Below are 21,782 nucleotides of genomic sequence, written 5' to 3' on the forward strand. Positions count from 1 at the left end.
AGGGATCCCTTTCCCATTCCAACAGAACATAATGCCCCAATCGGACTGGTCACAGTGAGTGCATGTGTGTGCAGTCCTTGCAGTAACTAAAAACCCCGACGAGGAACCCAAGGTAGGAGTTAAGATAGGACAGAAAGATTTCTCCTTCTTGATAGATACTGGGGACACCAAATCTTGCATTAAGGATGGGGGTTTCCACTGTCAAACAAAGTTATGGAGACACAGGTATTTTCTGGTACTGTTGTCACAGTTCCAGTTACAAAGGATCTACCCCTAACGATAGGCACACAACAACATGGAGCTCCCCTACTGTAGTCAAAAGACATTCCCATTAACATATTGGGGAGGTATTTGTTGAGCAAGCTGAATGCTACTATCTCATTCACAGAAAAGGTATGGTGTGTTTCACTCCTGGCTTGTATCCTGCGAGGGTGGTGGCCATTGAATGGGCCCACTACACCCACAGTACATTACGATGGTAACACCTTCACCCGAGGTGTTCCTATATGGGGTTCAGATAGTATTGAATCAGGTGCCTGAGATAAAGGGAAAGACATTCCAACTATCTTCAGAATTTCAGTTGGCACAAGGACATTACCCCAGGCACACATAAACTGCTGTACTTAGAGGAGGTGATCACACAAAAAGGTGGTTATATTATGTGGGACAGATGAGGACAACATGGAATGGCGTACACTACTCTATATCGATCTCACATAGACATTGGCAGACTAAGCTGGCACAGATGTTTTTGCAGATGCGGAAGAGGGTGAGGAGGCAGAAGTGGTGTTCCAACCACACATATTATGCACCATATGAGTGACAGAATGGTTAGTACTGAAACTGATGCAACTTGAAAAACAGCAGGTGAGTTACAGTCAAGGGGACATGAAAAGGGTCCCCGAAAAATTGTGGACAAAGGGGCCCAATTATATTGGAGTGCTTAAAGGAGCATGGGCTGTCACCATAAAATTAAAATAAGGAGGACTGCTGCCCCGGGTGAAAGAGTACACACTTTCTCACAAAGCAAATGAGGGCATTTATGACATGCTGCCTGCATTATGGCAAAAGGGCATGATACAGACATCAACATTCCGATGTAACACAGTCATATACCCCATTAAGTAAGCAAATGGAGGGGCTTAATACAGGACATCTGCCCCTGAACAATGTGGTAGAAGATGAATTTCTGCTCATACCAAACCCTGCCACAATATTGTGCAATATATCAGCAAATGCCAAATATGTATAACGATAATTGATGTCAATAAAACATTCTTTTCCATCCCATTCCATCCCGACTCCAGGTATCTCACCACTTCCATCTATTGTGGGGTCTTATTTGAACACAGAAGGTTACTTCAGGGGTACTCTGTGTCCCCCAGTGTGTTCAACAGAGTAATCCAGATGGATATGACCAATTTACAGGATCCCAACACAGTGATATAATACGTGGATGACCTTCAAGTGTGAAGTATGGCAGAGGAGCAGTGCAGGGCAGATTCCATCCTTCTTTTGACTCTGCTAGCCAACAAGGGGGTTTCATGGTAGATTAGGAGAACATACAGTACTTCGAGGAAAAGGTAGTATACCTGAGAAAGATAATATCCATGGAACGGCAAAGGAATACACCAGAAAGGGAAGCAGCAATACACAGGACCCCACACTCCGCACACAGTGAAGGAGATGCAGACATTCCTGGAAGTATGCAACTACTGCACGGCTTGGGTGTTTAATTAATCAACATTCACCAAGCCCCTCCTGCAGGCACTCAAGGAAGCTCAGAAGGTAAAAGGTCACATTAAATGCCAAAAATGGTTAAAGCAACAATACCGCAACTGGAGCACTTGTATATCAACCATGTTGACATGGAAGACAGATACACCTGTTACATGGATAGCCTTCTTGTTATCTGCCCTTTTTCATGTTTCCAAGATTGGACATTTGTGATGAATTAAGGGCAGACAATGGGTCACCAATTTCCAATGACCTGTTCATGGAAGTTACAGCCCTCCTGGGGATAAAGCATTGCCTATGTACAGTGTACCATCCTCAAGCCAATGGTATGGTTGAGATTCTAAACAGCCTACTTAAAGAGCGATTGGCAAAGCTAACAATGACACTGGACATAAACTGGCTGTATTGCCTCCCTCTTGCTTTGTTTGCATTATGTAATTCACCACAGCATGGATCACCATTTGACTCTGCATGAAATTGTTACTGAAAGGAGAATGCATGAACCTCTCAATGGTATCAATCACTGCCAAAGTAAGCATGTCTCCACTGACTAACAGAATAAAGAAATTTGCATCGTAAGTGCCTGCATTCCATGTCACACTGCCTCACCTGTCCGGCCCCAGCCAGAATTCTACTACCACCAGCAGGAGCATGTGAAGGTTCCGAATCTGGCAAGCTAGTAAAAGCCCTACCTTTATTGATGTGTATTCATAGTAAAATAATGTACTTAATCTATATCAGAAAGGTTTGTCTGGTAACTAGACCCTAATTTAATTAAGCTCCATGTCAGAAGCATGGTGTACACCGGTGCCCAGCTACATCAGTGTCTGGTTCTGCAGCCCTTGCCCTTTAATGACACATACCATGTTCAGAGGTAATGGATGTCCTTTTTGACACCTATTGTGAAAGCCAAGTCACTACCTTACAGAGGGTGCATTTAAGTGTACACCTTGTTCACATCTGTTATGATTAGGATAAACTACATTCCTGGTGGCAGTATGATCTGTAAATATAAGGATACCTAATTTTGGTACAGTGGTTGGTAGTTCACCTAATCATTTAAGTCACATTTGATTTTTAGTATAATCATGTAATCCTTGTGATCTTAGACAGCAAGGTGCGGCTTTGTGGATTTCATAGAGCTGCGTGTCTGCATTTGAGTTAATGATACAACAGGGTAAGGATGTATTCCTCAAATAATTCTCTGAGTGGAAAGGAAACACCTCTCGTGCTAGGCCTGGGATCACCCAGCTGGAGATATACTCTGAGTATGGCTTCAAAGAGCCATCTTCACATGAAAGGGCTGCCTCACACTAGGGGTCTGCACACCAGAGAGCCTTTGAAGCTGCAGGCTCGGGACGTAACAGTGTTAGGACAGTTATGGTGTAATAAAGTGTTCAAAGAAGGGTGCTGCATTTGGCACTCACTCAAAATTTTAACAACTGCTGTTTTCACCTGTTCAACTGGCTTGCTGCAATATTGCACCAAGAAGAAAATGCCACATGTTTGGCTCAAACATATAGCTAGCGCTGTGGATGACTTCAACCACCACCTTTTTGAACATTGCATCGAACCATCAGGATCAGAACTTTGAACCCCCAAATGTCAAATTGAACCACTGGAGTATGGCATCACTTGTCGCCCCAAACCAGAGGTTACAAATGTTTTGAACAGTCTTGACCTTCGAGTGATGCAGGTTAAGTTAGAACACTGCCTCCAAATTGTACCATTCAACCCCTTCAAACTGACTCCATACTAGCAGGCTGCTTGGACCAATGTGACACACTGCACTTGAACATAGTTTGAGACTCAGCTATGGCACCTTGAAGCTTGATTTGACACCTTTGACATCCTAACATAGGACTTAGGTACTTTCAAGTAACTGCCCCTCTTATAATTAGCGTCACTGTCTCAGTGTTAAATCTAGAAGATATTCCGAAAATCAATGTGTGTGCCCTAATAGCGTCATTATCTTAAAGTTGAATCTAGAATGTTTACCTAATAGCATCACTGTGTTAAAGATGAACTCAGAAAGTGCACCCTTGTAGCATCTCTGTGTTAATGTTGAACCTAGACGCTATTCCCAACATCATTGAGTGTGCGCCAATAGCGTCACTATGTTAAAGTTCAACCTAGAAGCATCCCCTATTAGAGTCACTGTATTAGAGTTGAATTAAGATAGTATCACCAACAACATCGAATGTACCCTAATAGCGTCACTGTGTTAAAAGTTACATTTAGTAGGTACATTGTGCCTGATTGCAAACACTTCACTGATTACCACAATATCACACTACTACGCTTACTCTCTCCTATACACCACCATTCAACTAGAACACAGCAGTACTATGACACATTCGGTAAAGCTGTTCTCATACTAACATGACCCATCAAACCACACATCATCCTAATAAAACACAGCTACCTAGCACACACCGGCTAGCTTAGGCATCTCCTCAGGCATAACACAGCCATAACTCAGTCTTGTTGTTAACCCTCCAGACTGAACACATTCAACTGATCTCCTCAGCACCACACCTAACTCTAAGAAGCAGCTATCATGCAACAACCACACCGGCTGCACACATACCTGGTGCGCCCATGCACTTTACGACTCTCTCTCAACTGTCTTGAACTGTGGTTCCCAAGGGCGTTCAACCTACCAGCGCCTGGAGATCATACCAATGGTACATAAGGTGCTATACAAATGCAAAATAACATAACATAACATACACCCTTAGGACCCTGGAGACTATTTTAATCCCTTTTACACCTGTTTCTCATCAAGAAATATCCTTTTGAACAACATCATTGCATTCTTGCCTATTTTCCTCCCTGACATTGTATCCAGAGTAATTATACATTTCTTTTCTTTTCTTTTTCTGCATCTTTTGCCTTCTGATACAGGGATGGTTATTTGATAGTGTTTTTGATAGTTAGTTCTCGAATTGATGTGTTAAAATAAAATATATTTTGTTTAGAACCTTGAATGAACCTTCTATTATTTTGGAAACTTTATTTACAAAACTATAAAATCACATACATTACAATACACTCCATAAGACATTTAAAGTACTTGAAACCATCAAAACACATTTTTTTAAAATAACTAATTACATTGAAGCATATAACCACACATAGCCCCCAGCCTAATTCACCACATCCCCAGTCACCTCCCCCCAGCCCCTATTTACATAAGTACAACACCAAGTCTAGTATAGCTGAAGAAATTTACCACAAATTTTCTCAAATAAAACCAATTTCCCTTCCCTTCTGTAAAGTGTCCTCTCCATAGCCGCCAAGTCATGCATTTCAGTCAACCACGTCTCAATATTCAGAGTCAATACCGACTTCCAGTTCCGCAAAGCAATTTTCTTACCGATCATTGCCCCTCGGAACAACCACTTCTTCTGATTCTGAGTAAGATCCTCCAGAGACTCATCACCCCCCAATATCACCATTTTGAAATCCAAAGCAGGTAAACCCTCAATCACCACATCGCACACCCGACCAACCTCACCCCAGAACAATCTCACCAACCTGCAGTCCCACAGCATGTGCTCCAACGTACCTGCCACATGAATACACCTCCAACAATCCGAGCTCTCCGACATCCCCCTACTCACCATTCTCTCCGGTGTCCAAAAAACCCGATTAACAATCTTTATCCGTCTCGACCTCTCCGTGAGCCCCAAAGAACATAACTTAACATTTTCACACATCCTGTGCCACGAATCCTCAGAAGTATCCAAACCAATTCTCCTACCCCACTCCTCTCTCAGCAAGTCATTACCATTGTAGTGCGACACAATCTCTTTATAGATTCGACTGGCCAGGCCACCTTCCCTCCCAATCGGTTTCCTAGTAAACAAACACAGATCAATTTTACTGTCAAAGTCCACAACCCCAATTGCCCGTTTCAGCTTCATATAATCTGAGATCTTAAAATTCTCTATGTCAAAGTGCTGCTGCAATTCCCTTGCAGCCATCCAAATACCATTCTCAAACAGATCAGCCACCCACAGCACTCCACCCAAAAACCAATCCACCCAAAAAACCACATTACATTTATCCGAATAGCAGGATTAAACCACAACGACGCACCAGGTTCTCTAAATGCGTCCACACCCAAACATTCACAAATACCTTTCCATGCGCTCCTCAAATTCTCAATCAGCGGATCTTTCCCACACTTCTTTTTTGAAACCGAAGTCAAGGCCGCCCGCGGAGTCAACGGTCCAACAAAGCTAGTCTCAGCCTCCACCCACACATCCTGCAATTCATCCACGAACGGAACCAAAAAATCAGACATGAAGGCCAAGTGGTAGGCCCTGAAATTAGGAACCCCTAAACCACCCTCATTTAATGGCAGTTGTAATTTCCACAACTTTAATTTTGGAGGATTCTTATCCCACAAAAATTCTTGAAGCATCCTGTCCAAATCCTTCCAAAATGAAGATGGTAACACCAAAGGAAGAATACCCAGAACATAATTAATCCTTGGGACTGAGATCATTTTCAGGGCGTTCACCTTGCCCCACAGCAAGAGATTCAATAAACCCCATCTGTCAAGCTCAACCCTCAACCCACTGCATACTGATTTCGTATTTTCCGAGATCAAGTCTCTAACCACGGGAGATAACCACACCCCCAAGTACCGCATCTTATCAGGACACCAACGAAATCCCAGGCCCACCATAAATCTCTTGTCCATAAAAGGTGTCAAAGGCATAACCTCCAATTTAGTCCAATTAATCTTAAATCCTGAGCACAGCTGAAAATCAGCCATAATCCCTATAAACGCCGGGACAGACCTCTCCAGATCATCCAGAGCCAACAGCATATCATCCGCAAACAGCCACATCTTTTGCTTCTAACCCCAACTCGAAAGTCCCACCACCTTATCCGCCTCCCTAATCGCCTCAGCTAATGGTTCTATGGCAATCACAAATAATAGCGGCGACAAAGGGCACCCTTGTCTAGTTCCTCTCTCCAGCACAAACCTCCCAGATCGCAAACCATTAGTGTGAACCTCAGCCGTGGGAGCAGCATACAGCAGCCTAATCCAAGAAACAAATTTCGCGCCGAAACCCATCCTTGACAAAACCGAAAAAAGAAAATCCCAATTTATTCTGTCGAAAGCGTTCTCGGCATCCAACGACAACATAGCACAATCTCCCTGACGTCCCTCCGATTTTGAAATAGTATTCAATACCTTCCTAATGTTACTAGAGGTCTTTCTACCTTTTACAAATCCAGATTGGTCAACATGAATCAGTGTCGGGAGCAGATTTTCAATCCGAATTGCCAATAATTTTGCCAGAACTTTGTTATCAACATTTAAAAGACTAATAGGTCTGTAACTCGCGGGCAGAGTATCATCCTTTCCTTTCTTCCGAAAAACAGAAATCATAGTATGCCTAGTAGAATCTGGTAGGTCAAATTTTGCTGCTTGAAGGAAGGGGGAGGAGATATGCAAATGCATGGGCTGGCCAGAGACATGGTAGTTGCTTGTTAGAGTTTAATGGGGGAAGAGATGAAACATTATCCTGCACCTTCTTTTGGCTATTGGCATTGATGAAGGGACTGCGACACTGGGTCTGTGGCACATAATGTGGGCTACTTGAACACATCATTGCATCACAATTTACAGTACTTACACATTGAGGAGTTGGCCGATGTAGACTTCCTTGGGTTATCTTGATGAACTGTCTTTATGTAGAGATTGTATATTACACTGTCACCCTTACCTTTACAATCATATCCTATTGCGAGCTAAAGTAATACCACACCAATGGCCAGATTAAAGTGATGTCATGGGGTGTGATGTGTTCAAATCAGACCACACACACGCTTGAGGAAAGCCTTAATCCATCTTGCCACCTCCCCACTGGCAGGCAATGTTGCTCTGGTCCTAGTCCCCCTTCTGAGTTATATGCTAAGGGACCATCTTTGACTCCTCCACATGTTACTCTCTGATGTACAGCATCAGCACAACAGCCTCCTCCCCCCACATCTTCCCTTTCTCCCCATGCACCTCTGTTGCTGTTTCTCTATGATGCTGCTTTTGTTCCACTTTCTACTTGTCAATTCCAAGGCCAAGATACTCACACACCATCTCCAAGTACTTCTCAAGCGACACTGCAGCTACCACAGACTCCTTCTAATGGGTAACCACATCTTCCTTCTCACATGCTCCCTGCTTCTCTTCATCCACCGTATCCATACCCTCAACTATCGACCCCACTCCTGATCCACTTCTGTTGGTCTCAACCCTAGTTCTGTCTCCACCCCCTGCCTAACTACCTCAACCTCTGAACCTCTGATATGAAGATTGTGGAGTTCTTGGGTCCTCAATTATTTTCTCCCTTTGATACTCCCTCCAAATACGAGGACATGTTACATCAGGTCTCAATGCAAAACAACACAAACGTGCGGAAAGTGGCAATATCTAAAACACAAAGCAAGTGACAAAGACAAACAAAGGCAATCATGTAATAATCACTGGTTTGAACATTTTCGCAAAACATAAATAGTTTGGAATGTGCCTGAGCACAGGGTACGAAGACTCCTCAGATTCACACACAAAGGTTTCTCTGCAATTACAGGAAAGAAATGGTGTTTTGAAATATGTTGTGTTTATGTACATTTTTTTGGTGACAAAAAGGTAAAAGGATAGAGTGGAAAGTACATGAGAAACATTTTGGTTTTTAAAAAATGCTTTTACACGGGAGTATGGGAAGATTAAATAGGGAGTTTTAAAATGGGTTCAAACACGCATATGGTCATAAACAGTAATCAAGAAACACCACACACCAGGGGTATTGCTAGGACTGGAAAAGATCCGGGGCTATGCTTCTCTCAGGACTGCCGGGACTTGGGGCTAATTAGAATTGTGGTTGTAGCCCCTGAGATTGTATCTGGGGCTACAACCGAAAGACCCCCCCCCCAGCAACTCCTCTGCCATACACTACTAACATACTCCACCAAAACACTCTTAAACACTTCTAACGTCACAACATTGGACCCTGCACTGTATTTTCTTAACTGAACTGCCAAACAAAACACTTAAAGGAAGTAGGAAGCAACCAATTAATTTCGAAGGCCCATGAACCGGTGGCAGAATAACACCAGCCATCTTGTTTGTGGAACACCCCTCTCTAGCTTCAGGTCTTGCGATTGATAAGCGAGTCTAAAACCTCTCGAGATCTTCACCGATGAATGCTTGGCATATCCATGGGCTGCATTTTGGGAAGTTCAAGCACCCTTATCTCAATGAGTTTACATGCTTACTGAACATTCTGAGAAATAAATGTAAAAATAGTTAAATACACGTTCCTTGCCTAAAGAAAAGTATCCTAATTTTGTCTGCCACGTGCCTTTACTGAACAAAACCTGCATGATGTTTATGAATTAATTAAAAAATATAGTAGTGGACATCATTTTCTAGCTCCAATAAAATGACATGTGCCAGTACGTTACAACCTATGTTAATCTGACTTATTGGTCTGTTGATTTGATAGCAAGTAGCGACTTTGGTTTTCTGAAGAAATATAGTTGTAAATGTATCAAAGAATTGCTTTCTGGCTGACACAACAAGCATTCCATGTAGTAAACGGAAAAATACATTGAACTGGTTTCTCATATTGCGCTTCATGCCGGTCTCAGCAGGGTACATCGACAGGGTACCATATCTGTGCTGCTCATTGTAATCTTAGTTATTAGACGAGAGCGTTGCACCTGAGCTGCCATTCTGGTTGAGTATTTCTTTCAGTAGGATATTATAACCTCACGTCTGGATGCTGTCATGCTTGGAGATTTCATAAAGTTAACAAATGCAATAGCAAACTATGGGCCCAATTCATGGAATAAAATTTCGTGGAAAAAGGGGCGCTTGCGTGCAAAAAGCATGCAAGCGCCCGTTTGCCAATTCATGGAACACAATGCGCTGGACTTACCCGCAACTTGCACCAAATCCCTGCGGGTCCAACACGTCAATGCGCCACCACAAACACCTTGCGTGAGAATCCCAGCAAAGGCGCATACCGTCTTGTGCAGTCACCTAAAAAAGGGTTGGAACATGTGGATTGGGAAAAGACAAGCGTAAATGTGGGCGTTACGTTGGAAGTACCACAGTAAAATACTCAAAACTCCCACACGCGAGCTAACAACACGGATTCACGTAATCGAACGGAGCCCACCAGTGCGCAAAAAAAATATGCGCTAATACGAAAACACGTCTGCCATGCAAATGCAGGCGTAAGCGTCACTGTGCACTAAAAACAATGCATAAAACGGGCGCACAAAAAAACAACGCATGTATACAGCTACAATGAATGTACCGTTTTTCGCAGCAGTGATCGTGGGACACCGCAGGAGGAGGAGGATAGCCAGGGCATGCATTTTGTTACCAAGGACCAGCCTTTTGGGGATGCCTGATGGCCAGGTCTATGGCAGGTATAGGTTTCCACCTCATATCATAATAGACCTGGTCACAGAGTGGGAAGATGACCTCGCATCCACCACCCCGCGCTCCCAAGCACTGAGCCCCTTGGAAAAGTTGCTGAATGTACTACATTTTTTGGCCACTGGGTCATTTCAGCAAACTGCCGTAGTCAGGGGCATTTCACAGGTGACACAGTCACGCTGCCTACATCAGGTGTTGGCAATTATGACTGCACGCCCCTCAGTCCGCAGGCACATATAATTTCCCAGAACACCTGCAGAAAGTCAGGCCGTGGTCCAGGACTTTTACCGGGTGGCGCACTTCCCTAAAGTGCTTGGTGCCATCGATTGCATCCATGTGGCCCTACGTCCACCTAGGGCCACAGAGCACATCTATCGCAATCACAAGCTCTGCCATTCCATCAACAGGCAGGTTGTATGTGATGCCATGGGAATCATTACCTCTGTATATGCCAACTATCCAGGGTCCACTCATGATAGTTTCATATTCAGAATGTCACCCCTACACCGGGCCCTGGATGCTGAGAGGCATGGTAACACATGGCTCATTGGTGAGTACAAATGGCCCTGCAAATGTATGCATGATTCACACAGACAAAATCACACCACTGACAACCCATCTTATCTCCACAGGGGATAGTGCCTACCCTCTGAGCACCTACATGATGACACAAATACGGAACCCCACCGCCCCACCCCAGGTAAGATACAACGCAGCCCATATTGCAACTAGGACCATAGTGGAGTGCACATTCGGAGTGCTAAAGTCACGCTTCCGCTCCGTTGCCCACTCTGGTGGTGAGCTACTATATGCACCACCAGTAGTGTGCAGGTTCTTTGTGGCAACATGTGTCCTGCACAACACGGCTACACGGCGTGGCATACCAGTGGAGATGGTGGTGCCCCCATATCCCCAACCACATGCACGGTGGCTGTGCATGGGAGGGTACAGAAATATCCAAGATTGGATCAGTGAGAAGAGATGACACTCTTTAGTACATATTCACATTTTATTAGCCAAATTTAGCATATAAGAAAACCATGTTCCACAATATAAAATTCATAAAAAAACTTTTATATATCAACATTCATAGCCACATACAGAGCTCATTCTTGCATTCACACACAATATCAACACCTATGATATTTCATCTCTCATTGGGTTTTTAAGTATACAACTTCATTGCCTAAGTACCCTAATAGACCCAGTCCCTAAAATTAGGTGTCGTGGTGTATCTAACACCAGTTTTTTGGGTCAGGTATTTGTCACACAGAAACTTCGACACGTGTTTCGGTCGGAGACCTTCCTCAGGACGTGAGGCAAAGCAAAGTTCTTCGCCCCGATTCTTAATATGGGTGGGCCCGTGACCAATCTAAAAACAACCATAAAAACAGACTGTCATCCCATTTTGTTTTGTAAGGTGACTATTAGTGTCACAATGTGTTACAGCTATCTCGACACATTCGAACCCTACTCACCCCCAAGTTCCAAGTCGAGGGAAGATGAACAGGATATCGGAAAATTAATCCTCCACTAGCCTCAGTGCAACTACTGAACCTGTGGAACCAATACAAACATATACTTTGAAACTATCCAAATGGGGGTATCTAATTTCACCACCAGATTGTATCAATCATCGGCATCCACTAGAAGCCACACTTACTTGTGCCCATGGTACAGCTTGAGACCAAAAGTCGTGATGTTTCTACCGCGACCTTCGGCATAGAAATTGCACTCTTGATGTCCCATTTACTGTATTTCTGCCAAAAAACAGCATAGATGCCATATGAGTAAAATTCCATATGTAACTCCACTACCAATTATATGACTTATACGTTAGTGCATCATGCACCATCAGACTCCAATGAAGATACTCTGACGGTACGACAAAACATACTTAAAATCAGTATCACCAGACCCAGAGAACAATCTGGGAATAAAAGAGATGTACCAGTGCTGAGAGTACCATCTCTTTTAAAGTAACCCAAAGTGACAATGTTAAACACCCCGCGGGAAGTGACGGAAAGTGAGAAGAACCCCCGTTGGACCAACTAATGGGAAGGCTCAATGCGAGTCCTGACATTATTAACTCACGGAAAATGGAAAATGTACCATAAGGGTACACTCTCAAACGCGCTGATTGTATCGCGCAACTCATCTTTCAGTGACCATGCACCACTGACACCAGTGAGAGAGAACAGTACTCCACGCTCGTCCACAAGATCCACCTCGCCATGAGAGCATGTCCAACCCAGCGGTCTGGGACCCGCAAGTGTGAAACACCCCCAGCGTAAGGGAGTGCCAAGCAACAACAACACTTATGTTTAGCATCCAGCTATTTTGAAAGGGTTTGAAGTCAGACGTGGTTACCGTGTGGGTAAGTTCAGGAACACATGTGCCATGTTGAACACACGTTCAAGTATGCAAGTCTTTTTGAATATGGGCCGAGTTATCGGAGGGTGAACAACTGACACATGATAATATGCGTGCCTTCAATCTTTGTTGTTGTTGCTTGGCACTCCCTTACGCTGGGGGTGTTTCACACTTGCGGGTCCCAGACCGCTGGGTTGGACATGCTCTCATGGCGAGGTGGATCTTGTGGACGAGCTTGGAGTACTGTTCTCTTTCACTGGTGTCAGTGGTGCATGGTCACTGAAAGTTGAGTTGCGCGATACAATCAGCGCGTTTGAGAGTGTACCCTTATGGTACATTTTCCATTTTCCGTGAGTTAATAATGTCAGGACTCGCATTGAGCCTTCCCATTAGTTGGTCCAACGGGGGTTCTTCTCACTTTCCGTCACTTCCCGCGGGGTGTTTAACATTGTCACTTTGGGTTACTTTAAAAGAGATGGTACTCTCAGCACTGGTACATGGTCTTTTATTCCCAGATTGTTCTCTGGGTCTGGTGATACTGATTTTAAGTACGTTTTGTCGTACCGTCAGACTATCTTCATTGGCGTCTGATGGTGCATGATGCACTAACGTATAAGTCATATAATTGGTAGTGGAGTTACATATGGAATTTTACTCATATGGCATCTATGCTGTTTTTTGGCAGAAATACAGTAAATGGGACATCAAGCGTGCAATTTCTATGCCGAAGGTCGCGGTAGAAACATCACGACATTTGGTCTCAAGCTGTACCATGGGCACAAGTAAGTGTGGCTTCTAGTAGATGCCGATGATTGATACAATCTGGTGGTGAAATTAGATACCCCCATTTGGATAGTTTTAAAGTATATGTTTGTATTGGTTCCACAGGCTCAGTAGTTGCACTGAGGCTAGTGGAGGATTAATTTTCCGATATCCTGTTCATCTTCCCTCGACTTGGAACTTGGGGGTGAGTAGGGTTTGAATGTGTCGAGATATCTGTAACACATTGTGACACTAATAGTCACCTTACAAAACAAAATGGGATGACACTCTGTTTTTATGGTTGTTTTTAGATTGGTCACGGGCCCACCCATATTAAGAATCGGGGCGAAGAACTTTGCTTTGCCTCACGTCCTGAGGAAGGTCTCCGACCGAAACACGTGTCGACGTTTCTGTGTGACAAATACCTGACCCAAAAAACTGGTGTTAGATACACCACGACACCTAATTTTAGGGACTGGGTCTATTAGGGTACTTAGGCAATGAAGTTGTATACTTAAAAACCCAATGAGAGATGAAATATCATGGGTGTTGATATTGTGTGTGAATGCAAGAATGAGCTCTGTATGTGGCTATGAATGTTGATATGAAAAGGTTTTTTATGAATTTTATATTGTGGAACATGGTTTTCTTATATGCTAAATTTGGCTAATAAAATGTGAATATGTACTAAAGAGTGTCATCTCTTCTCACTGATCCAATCTTGGATATTTCTGTACTATACCTGAAGGATCAGGGGTAAAGCGCAGGTCTACCCCTTTATTTTTCCCTTGTGCATGGGAGGGGAAAGGGTACATTTCGAGGCAGCCGGTACCCAGCTTGTGGCACAATTTTCACCTAAAATCCAAACCCTGCGGAGAACACACAGCCCTGGCACATTCCAGGTGACAATCAATGATGACAAAGGGACAATCATCTTTCCCAACCTTAACACCCTGAGAATGTGTCCTTGGAAGTGCTACATTGTGTACATCCCTTAGTACTAAAATTATCTCAATCAGGTGTGCACAAAAGGAACACATGGAAGATGGAGAATGCCACTAACACCATGCCAAAGTGCACATCTAAATGCCGTTATGTCACTGAGACCCTCCCACACTTCATGTCACCTGGATGACACACCATGCCATGGCATGCAATGTCCAAACTGAGAAATAATTGGCCAACACATAACACTACTGTCACAAAGCGCTCAACAATCAACGGAACAAGTTCAGAATAAACTCACTCTCACTCATCAATCTAACAATGTACACAGGAACATCAATTGGCAATTACAACATACCAGAAACACAGGACCCAAGAGTGAATCTATCTGACCGTCACCATAAATAATTGCACATCTGCCTCAATGTGTTGCGACTTGCACATGGCACTATTGCATATTTGTGTGGCACTGCCATCGAAATGGGGCAGGGAAGCGCATACTGCAGGAAGGGTAGCAATAATGGAGATAGTCAAGCCAATACATGAAGATGGAACATGAGCAAAGGATGGATCTCAATGTACAAACAAAAAGGGATGCTAACCATGCACTGGACAAATAATCATGAATCCCACTATTGGTGTATACACGGGTCAGACTTGAGACTGCTCAAAGATGCAATGGAAGCCCAATGCCTCTGTGTAAGTTACTTTTACACGCTGCACTCCTTGCAAGCCCATGGAAAGGGGAAGCAGGAGTGGCATATGTGTCTGGACCCTAAGGCACAAACAAGGAGGGTACCAACACGAGACAAGCCTGCATGGGTCCAGCTGGAATCTACAGTGGATGCCCTTGGCTGCCACACAAAGCAACACACTGTCATATAAATGCATAATAGACAAAAACAAGTTAAAAAACAAAAATGCCCATGGGAGACCGGGTGCGGGGGGAGGTGCAGGATGCACGTCAACACCCACATGTGTTGATGTTGAGTGTTGAGAGAAAAGAAAACCTCTGTGGGTTAATGGGCTGCACGGTTCGCATGGATCAGGAGACCTGTCCGCTGCTGTCGTCACCCTCTGGTGTTGCATCATAATGTGGTAGTGGTAAGGGAGGATCACCACATATAGCCCTGGTCTGGTCCTCGATGGCAGTGGCCATGAAGAACTGAGATGCTTGCATCTGCAATATGGTGGCTCGGAAGTCTCCATGCAACCCCTCACGGGATGCATGCAGTTCCTCTGTGATGGTACGAGTCATCAGTTGCATCTGCTGTTCAGACCGTCTACTGCTGGCTGCCTTAAGTGCAGCCAGTGTAATCCTGAGGGACCTATATTCTAACCTCACAGCTTCCCTGTGGGCCCCACCCAATGCACCCATGGATGCGCGCAGATCCCTCAGTTCTGCCCGTCGGCTCCTGTTACTAGCCACCAGGTTCAACCTGTGTGAGCGGCATGTGGACTGCAATGCCTGCTGCTGGTGCTCCACCTGTTTTGCTGGGGGTATCATGGAATTGGCCACCCTACCAATGCCCTGAGCCAGCATTTCATATGAAGCAGCCTGTTGTTGTGCAACAGCATACTGGACTGCTCCCACAAGTATCACCAGCTAACACACGGCCACTGCATTGGCGGACCCCACACCTGCCTGGGCCAAGGTAACCTGGCCCTTTGATGTGATGGCACTGTCTTTGGCTGCAGGAATGCATCCCTCCCTTGATCAGCTGGCCCAGAAACATGAGTCAATACTGTGGAACGTGACCCTGCAGCCGTAACCACCACACACAGACATACCAACACTGACTGGCCTGTAAGGGGTCCCCAACCACTTCAGATGTTTGGGATACAACAGAACCCACAGTTGATGCACTCACCTGCGACAGCACAGAGGTATCCATATCCGTTTCACCACCAGAGCCAAAGGTTTCCTCGGAGGCAGACACAGACTCAGTGGATCTTCATGGGCTTCCAAACTACGTCCTCCATTGGTGGCTCAGTATCCTGTACACCTCCTCCTCTGTATCCAGTGCCTCATCACCTGCACATGGACAGAAAAATATATGAAGAGCCATGTAAGTATCATAGCCCACACACATAGGCGTCACAATGTCATCATGCAACACATCAACCTGCCATGTCACAAACTCCTGCACATATGCAGTGTCAATGCCAGTGAAAGGTATCAAGAAAGCAGCCATGGATGTATGTGGAAGGGCTAAATACAACATGTAGTGCACGGTGAATAGCACCTGCTACACACACAAGCACCTGACTGGCATAGTTCATAAACCAACATCACTGATGAAAATACACATATGTCACGTAGCATACCCATGCCTAAACTGTAAAACTGCATGAGATGGAACTTGCTGACCACTGTCCCAGAGACATGTACAATGGATGTGACATGACATGTAATTCACAAACTAAATAAACACGTGTCACACAGTGCTACAATGCAAGGGTGGTGGGATAGAGTGAAGCCACACACACCCCTCCCATGAGGCCAGGTCACGTTGACATCAGACTAGTGAATAGGCATGGTGAAGGTGAGACCTGGCGTTGGAAGTGGGAGTGGGCAGTGCAGTACATGAGAATGGCATACTAATAAAATACAACTACATAATCAGCAATGAAAATGCGGCAGGCTGGTGGAAGTGGAAGTGCAGACATCAGGTGTCAATTGCTGGTAGAGAGTTGTAGGGATACAGTAAACAGCCACCGAGTGCGGGGGATGGCAGGGAGGCAGTGCATGGGTACAACTTGTGGCTCAGAGGCCCATGTCAGATATCAGAATGTGGGCAGGTGACTAGTGCATTCTCTCGGTCATCCAAGACTCCAGCAAGGGAGAGGAGTAGAAAAAGCACAACACATGAGGAAGTATCAGAAGTGTCCCAGACCCGTAGAAGGAGGCTGCACCAGAGGGAGGCTCCAGCCAAAGATAGACATTACCACCAACTAATTGCTATGATAAGTACATGACCCTAAGGGAGTAGGAAAGGGAAGATCAAAGACCATGAGAAGGAAGCAAATCTGGAAGATGGAGTTGAAGGAACTGCAGCACCAGGGCCCATAAGGCCCTGTGGACAATGCACAGGGATTGGAAATGAACAGTCTTTGCCACTGGGAGCCAGTGCCATCATCACAGTCCTAGGGAGATACAATACTGGGCCCCAAGACAAAAGAACAATTCCCACAGTCTAGGTCTGCATGAGTTACAGAGGGAAGAGAGTAGAGGCACAGAAATCTTGGTATAGGCCATTGCAGTAACGCACCATAGGTATCACCAGTCCTCTGGAGACAGTGAGCTGCTGGGGGAAGGAGAGGAAAGGAAGAATACCCCTGAGGAGGTGCAGATGGCAGGGCAACCTCTCAGAGACGTCAGAGATGTGCGGAGAGAAGGCGAGTGTGGAGTGCAAGATTGTCACAGGCTACCCAACATTAACCAAAAGGAAGACGAAAGGGCTACTAGACAGTGCTGCGAGGTTCGTCCCCCTTGACACAGCCTACGATCGTTTCAAAACATAAAGAATCTCGCAGCTTCCATATAGGACCCCCTCTTAGGCATTGAAATTCACCAGAGATCGAAAATTACAAACAGTAAACCATAAACACCACTGAGTGGTCTAAATCGGTATAATATTTTATTAAATTGACATATTAAACTGTTCAATTTTCTTACAAAAAATATATTTGTTAAAAAACAATGACTTTCACTAGAAGCCTAAAATCACATTAAGAATCTCAAAGACATTCTCACTCATAATAAAGTGCACAGTGAACCCAAAACACTTGGGAAACATTTTTTTAAAAAAATGGAGATAAACTCTGATACAAACAACTGACTTCATTAACAAGTTGTAAGACCAGAGTAAAAAAGACCCAATTTCATGAAAAAATTGTGTTTTGATACTAAACTCTGCGGGAGTCCCTATTTTACAGAGTACCACCTCTCTATAACAAATACCTGGTTCAGTGAATCCGCCTTAAGTATGATTGGCGGTTCTAAACAGTTAAATATAACTTTAATGTATTAAGATGTTGGCAGTAATACAACATAATCAAAAACCCTACATGTTTCATTCTCAAACAACGATTTATACAATTGCGAGAAATTCATCAGGGGTAGAGCAACAAAACAACAACAAACGTAATAGGTCTTGAAACTCAAAACTTCAGACAATTCAGTTAGGTTTCCTTCACGGTGATTTTCATTTACCTAGGGGGAACAATATGGAAAAAACAGCTATAAGTAAAAGCTATCAATACTATTCAAAGCTCAAAAAACAGCAGGAATTATAGATTATGCCACTGTGAGCTTACCGTCCACGTTATCAGATAAGCTATGAAGAGACGGGTGGATAAAGGTATCTTCTTAGTAGATACAGGTGAATCTAGAACAGACAATACAGCAACGGTTGAGGAAAAAAAACTCATCACGGGATTCGCAACAAAAAACTTTTGTAATTTTAACCTAAATATTCAAAAAACAGATAAATCATAAAATGAATGAAGGGTCTCTTACAGGCGGAGCGTACTCCGAAAAATGGATAAAAAGATAAATAACTAGAACTCATCACAATCTAAAGTTGGTTATTTAATACCTAGTTCACCTATTCTGAAGTCCACGTGAAAACATTCTGAGACGGTTAAACGTATAACATCTGTTCGACCAAAGCTTGAAGGCCCTCGTAATCAGCATCTTCGCATGTAGCAACATTTACCTTGTATTCTAGGCACCTATCCGTTCACTCTCGCCAACTCCAGTGTGTGGGGACTAATACTAGCCCATTGTAAACTTAACCCCGATGGCGACAAGGACAAGATGGAACAACCACTCGGCGTAGCGAGGCTGTTCAAAGGCCGGATCTATGTTGCATGCGTTACTTGTGTTTACTATTGAATACAATGGCAAACTCCTAAATAAAAAGAAGGAGAAGCGCCATGAGTAGGGCCATTGTAGCAGAAAAGTTGCTGTTAAAGGAATGTCTTATTGACTACTAAATAAAGTGGCAACAAGATGTTGTTTGGCCTCTGTGATCTCTAAGGTAATTAAACTCGATCACCACTTACTTCTTGTCAGTTTGTCAAGCTCGCGAGTGTCTGCTTCCGGGTTACGTATTCTGGCCGTCGTCAGCCGTATTAGCGGATGTGACGTGTTATAAAGGCTCCGCGTTGGAGAATGTGAAACAAGACCACCTGTGTAAGGTATTGCTGGCTGTATCATTAAAGGGGCAACGTCTGTTAGTGAACGCCGAGGAGCCGAGCCCAAACACAAATAACGTCCTGGAGAGAAGTAGGCTCTGGTCTGGAAAATGCGGTGGAAAACTTGCACTATATGTCAATTCAGTACTGCACGGCAAAGCTAGCGAAAACTAGAAAATACGGACCTGGGATTTTAAATGTTATTCCAATCAATGGCTTCGTTTAAACCGATCTCTGTTGTATTGCACAGAAAAATTAGCCAGGTTTCTTTAGTCAATAGTCGTTTCGTAACTGAGTCACCGTCCGAGCCAGCAGCAATATGCAATAACACGGTCCATCTAAGTTCATCTGCTTTATGGTTCATAACAACGAAATGGCCTACCATAGGTGCTGTCATTACTTTATTCTTGATGCAACTCCTATGTTCGGAGATTCTTACTTTCACTTTGCGTTTGGTCATTCCTATGTACATTTTACCACAAGGGCACCAGATTGCATAAACCACATTGCTAGAATTGCAGTTAGTAAAGGTTTTCTGTAACCAAAGTTTTTTAAGGCCGATGTCGACCTGCAATGTTCTGCTGGTAAGTATACAGTTGGTACACTGGCCGCACGGGGCATGGCCCACCGTTTTGGGTAGACCCCACATTTCAGTAACACTCTTTTGTCGGTGTTGGCCTTTGGAGATGTCATTCTTCGTGAGGAGTTCTTTAAGGTTGGGTCCTCTTTTGAATGCACACATAGGTGGATCCAACGGGCACTCGCCTTGACGAAGGATGTGCCAATTTTTCATAATAATCTTCACAATTTGATTAGCTGAAGGGCTGAAAGTACTAACAAACACTAGGTTTTTACTTTCTGTGGACCTGTCCCGATATTCTAGAAGTGCGCCTCGGACATTGTTCGAGGACCTCTTGTAAGCACGCTTAATAATCACAGGCTACCCACCATCGCAGGTTGGAGCAGGAAGAGGGCCAAGAGAGGCTGGACAGAGTGACATGGAAGGAGTGAGCAGGTGTGCTGATGGGGTATGTCACGGTGTACAGCACATCGTGTGTATGCAGTCTGCAGGACAACAGACACATGTAAGTCCACCATGACATGGTTCACACATGGCAGTAATGTAAATGCAGGCAGAACTGCCAGACAATCATTACACTTCATCCAAGCAACATACACATGTCCTGGACAGACAACACAACGCATCACCACTCACCAGACATTCCCTCATAAATCGGCAGGTCTCCCATGCCTTGGACCCGCTACACATCAATCATAGCATCTCTGATCTCCTCATGTGGAATGAGTTCTGTGTCCTCTCATGGTGACCCACCTCCAGTCACCAGAGTAGAGGCACAGTTGGCACCCAGCTGATCTTTGTCTTGGTGCTGGAGGTCATTCCAACGCTTCATTGCCTCAGAAGCTGTTCGCCTCTCATGGCCCGAAGCGTTAACATGATCGGTGACACACTGCAAGTGGGCCATATGCTGGGCAGGCGTATGTGTGCTCCCTGCCCGAACAAGCATGTCATATTTGTACATAGTCCACGAGGATCGGGAGTTCCTCATCACTAAAGCTCCTCTTCCTCGACATGTGGGTCTCCTGTGCCATGCCTTTGGACTGAGCCTGTTTGCCTACTGCATGCTTTGCTTTGCCTTCTTGCAAGGTTGTGCAGACCCTGAGGGGCTGGCGCCACTTGGGTCAGTAAGGGCTGGAGCACTGGTGTCCTGGGCTGTGGCATCACACACTGAAGGTGTGACAGTGGGTGCCCTTGCAGGTGGCTGTTCCTGGGTGCCGGTGCCAGGACGCTTCACAGAATGTCTCTGCCCCTTTAATGCATATATAGCATCTGCCCCTGCATCTCTGTGGACCAGGGTGGGGAGCACTACAGGCCTGGCTGGGTGACAAAGAGGCTAAGTGGTGAGGTCTGCAGCTGCCCATGAAGCTACCTGACCCTGGCGGGTGTGTACAGCAGTTGACACTGCTGCATTTGGACCCTGGGTGCTAGTGTCAGGACGCTTCACATCATGTCCCTTCCCTTTTGATGCACAGATAGCATCTGCCCCTGCATCTCCGTGGACTGGGGTGGGGAGCACTACAGGCCTGGCTGGGTGGGTTTGTACTATCGTACTGAAAACAAAAGGTCTGACCGTACAAAAAGACTGAAACATGCTACCACCAAAGGTTCGAACACCAAAAGTTTGAACCTTTGGTGGTAGCATTATAGGTAAGTATAAAAAATGTTAAAAAAGACTGCGGGGGTGTCCCCCGCAACACCTTGCTCACTATATTGTGT

General features: G+C 44.7%; 1 long non-coding RNA gene across 1 annotated transcript; it reads right to left on the reverse strand.

Annotated features, from left to right (window-relative positions):
• Positions 1–17,906: 17,906 nt before the first annotated feature.
• LOC138504755 (uncharacterized) lies at positions 17,907–18,675 on the reverse strand. Its single transcript, XR_011279948.1, has 2 exons — positions 18,605–18,675; positions 17,907–18,500 (listed from the first exon to the last, which is right to left on the reverse strand). It is a non-coding gene; the product is annotated as an uncharacterized lncRNA (long non-coding RNA).
• Positions 18,676–21,782: the final 3,107 nt, after the last annotated feature.

The sequence above is a fragment of the Ambystoma mexicanum genome, chromosome 11, assembly GCF_040938575.1.
Source record: "Ambystoma mexicanum isolate Mex_15411 chromosome 11, UKY_AmexF1_1, whole genome shotgun sequence".
Classification (NCBI taxonomy): domain Eukaryota; kingdom Metazoa; phylum Chordata; class Amphibia; order Caudata; family Ambystomatidae; genus Ambystoma; species Ambystoma mexicanum.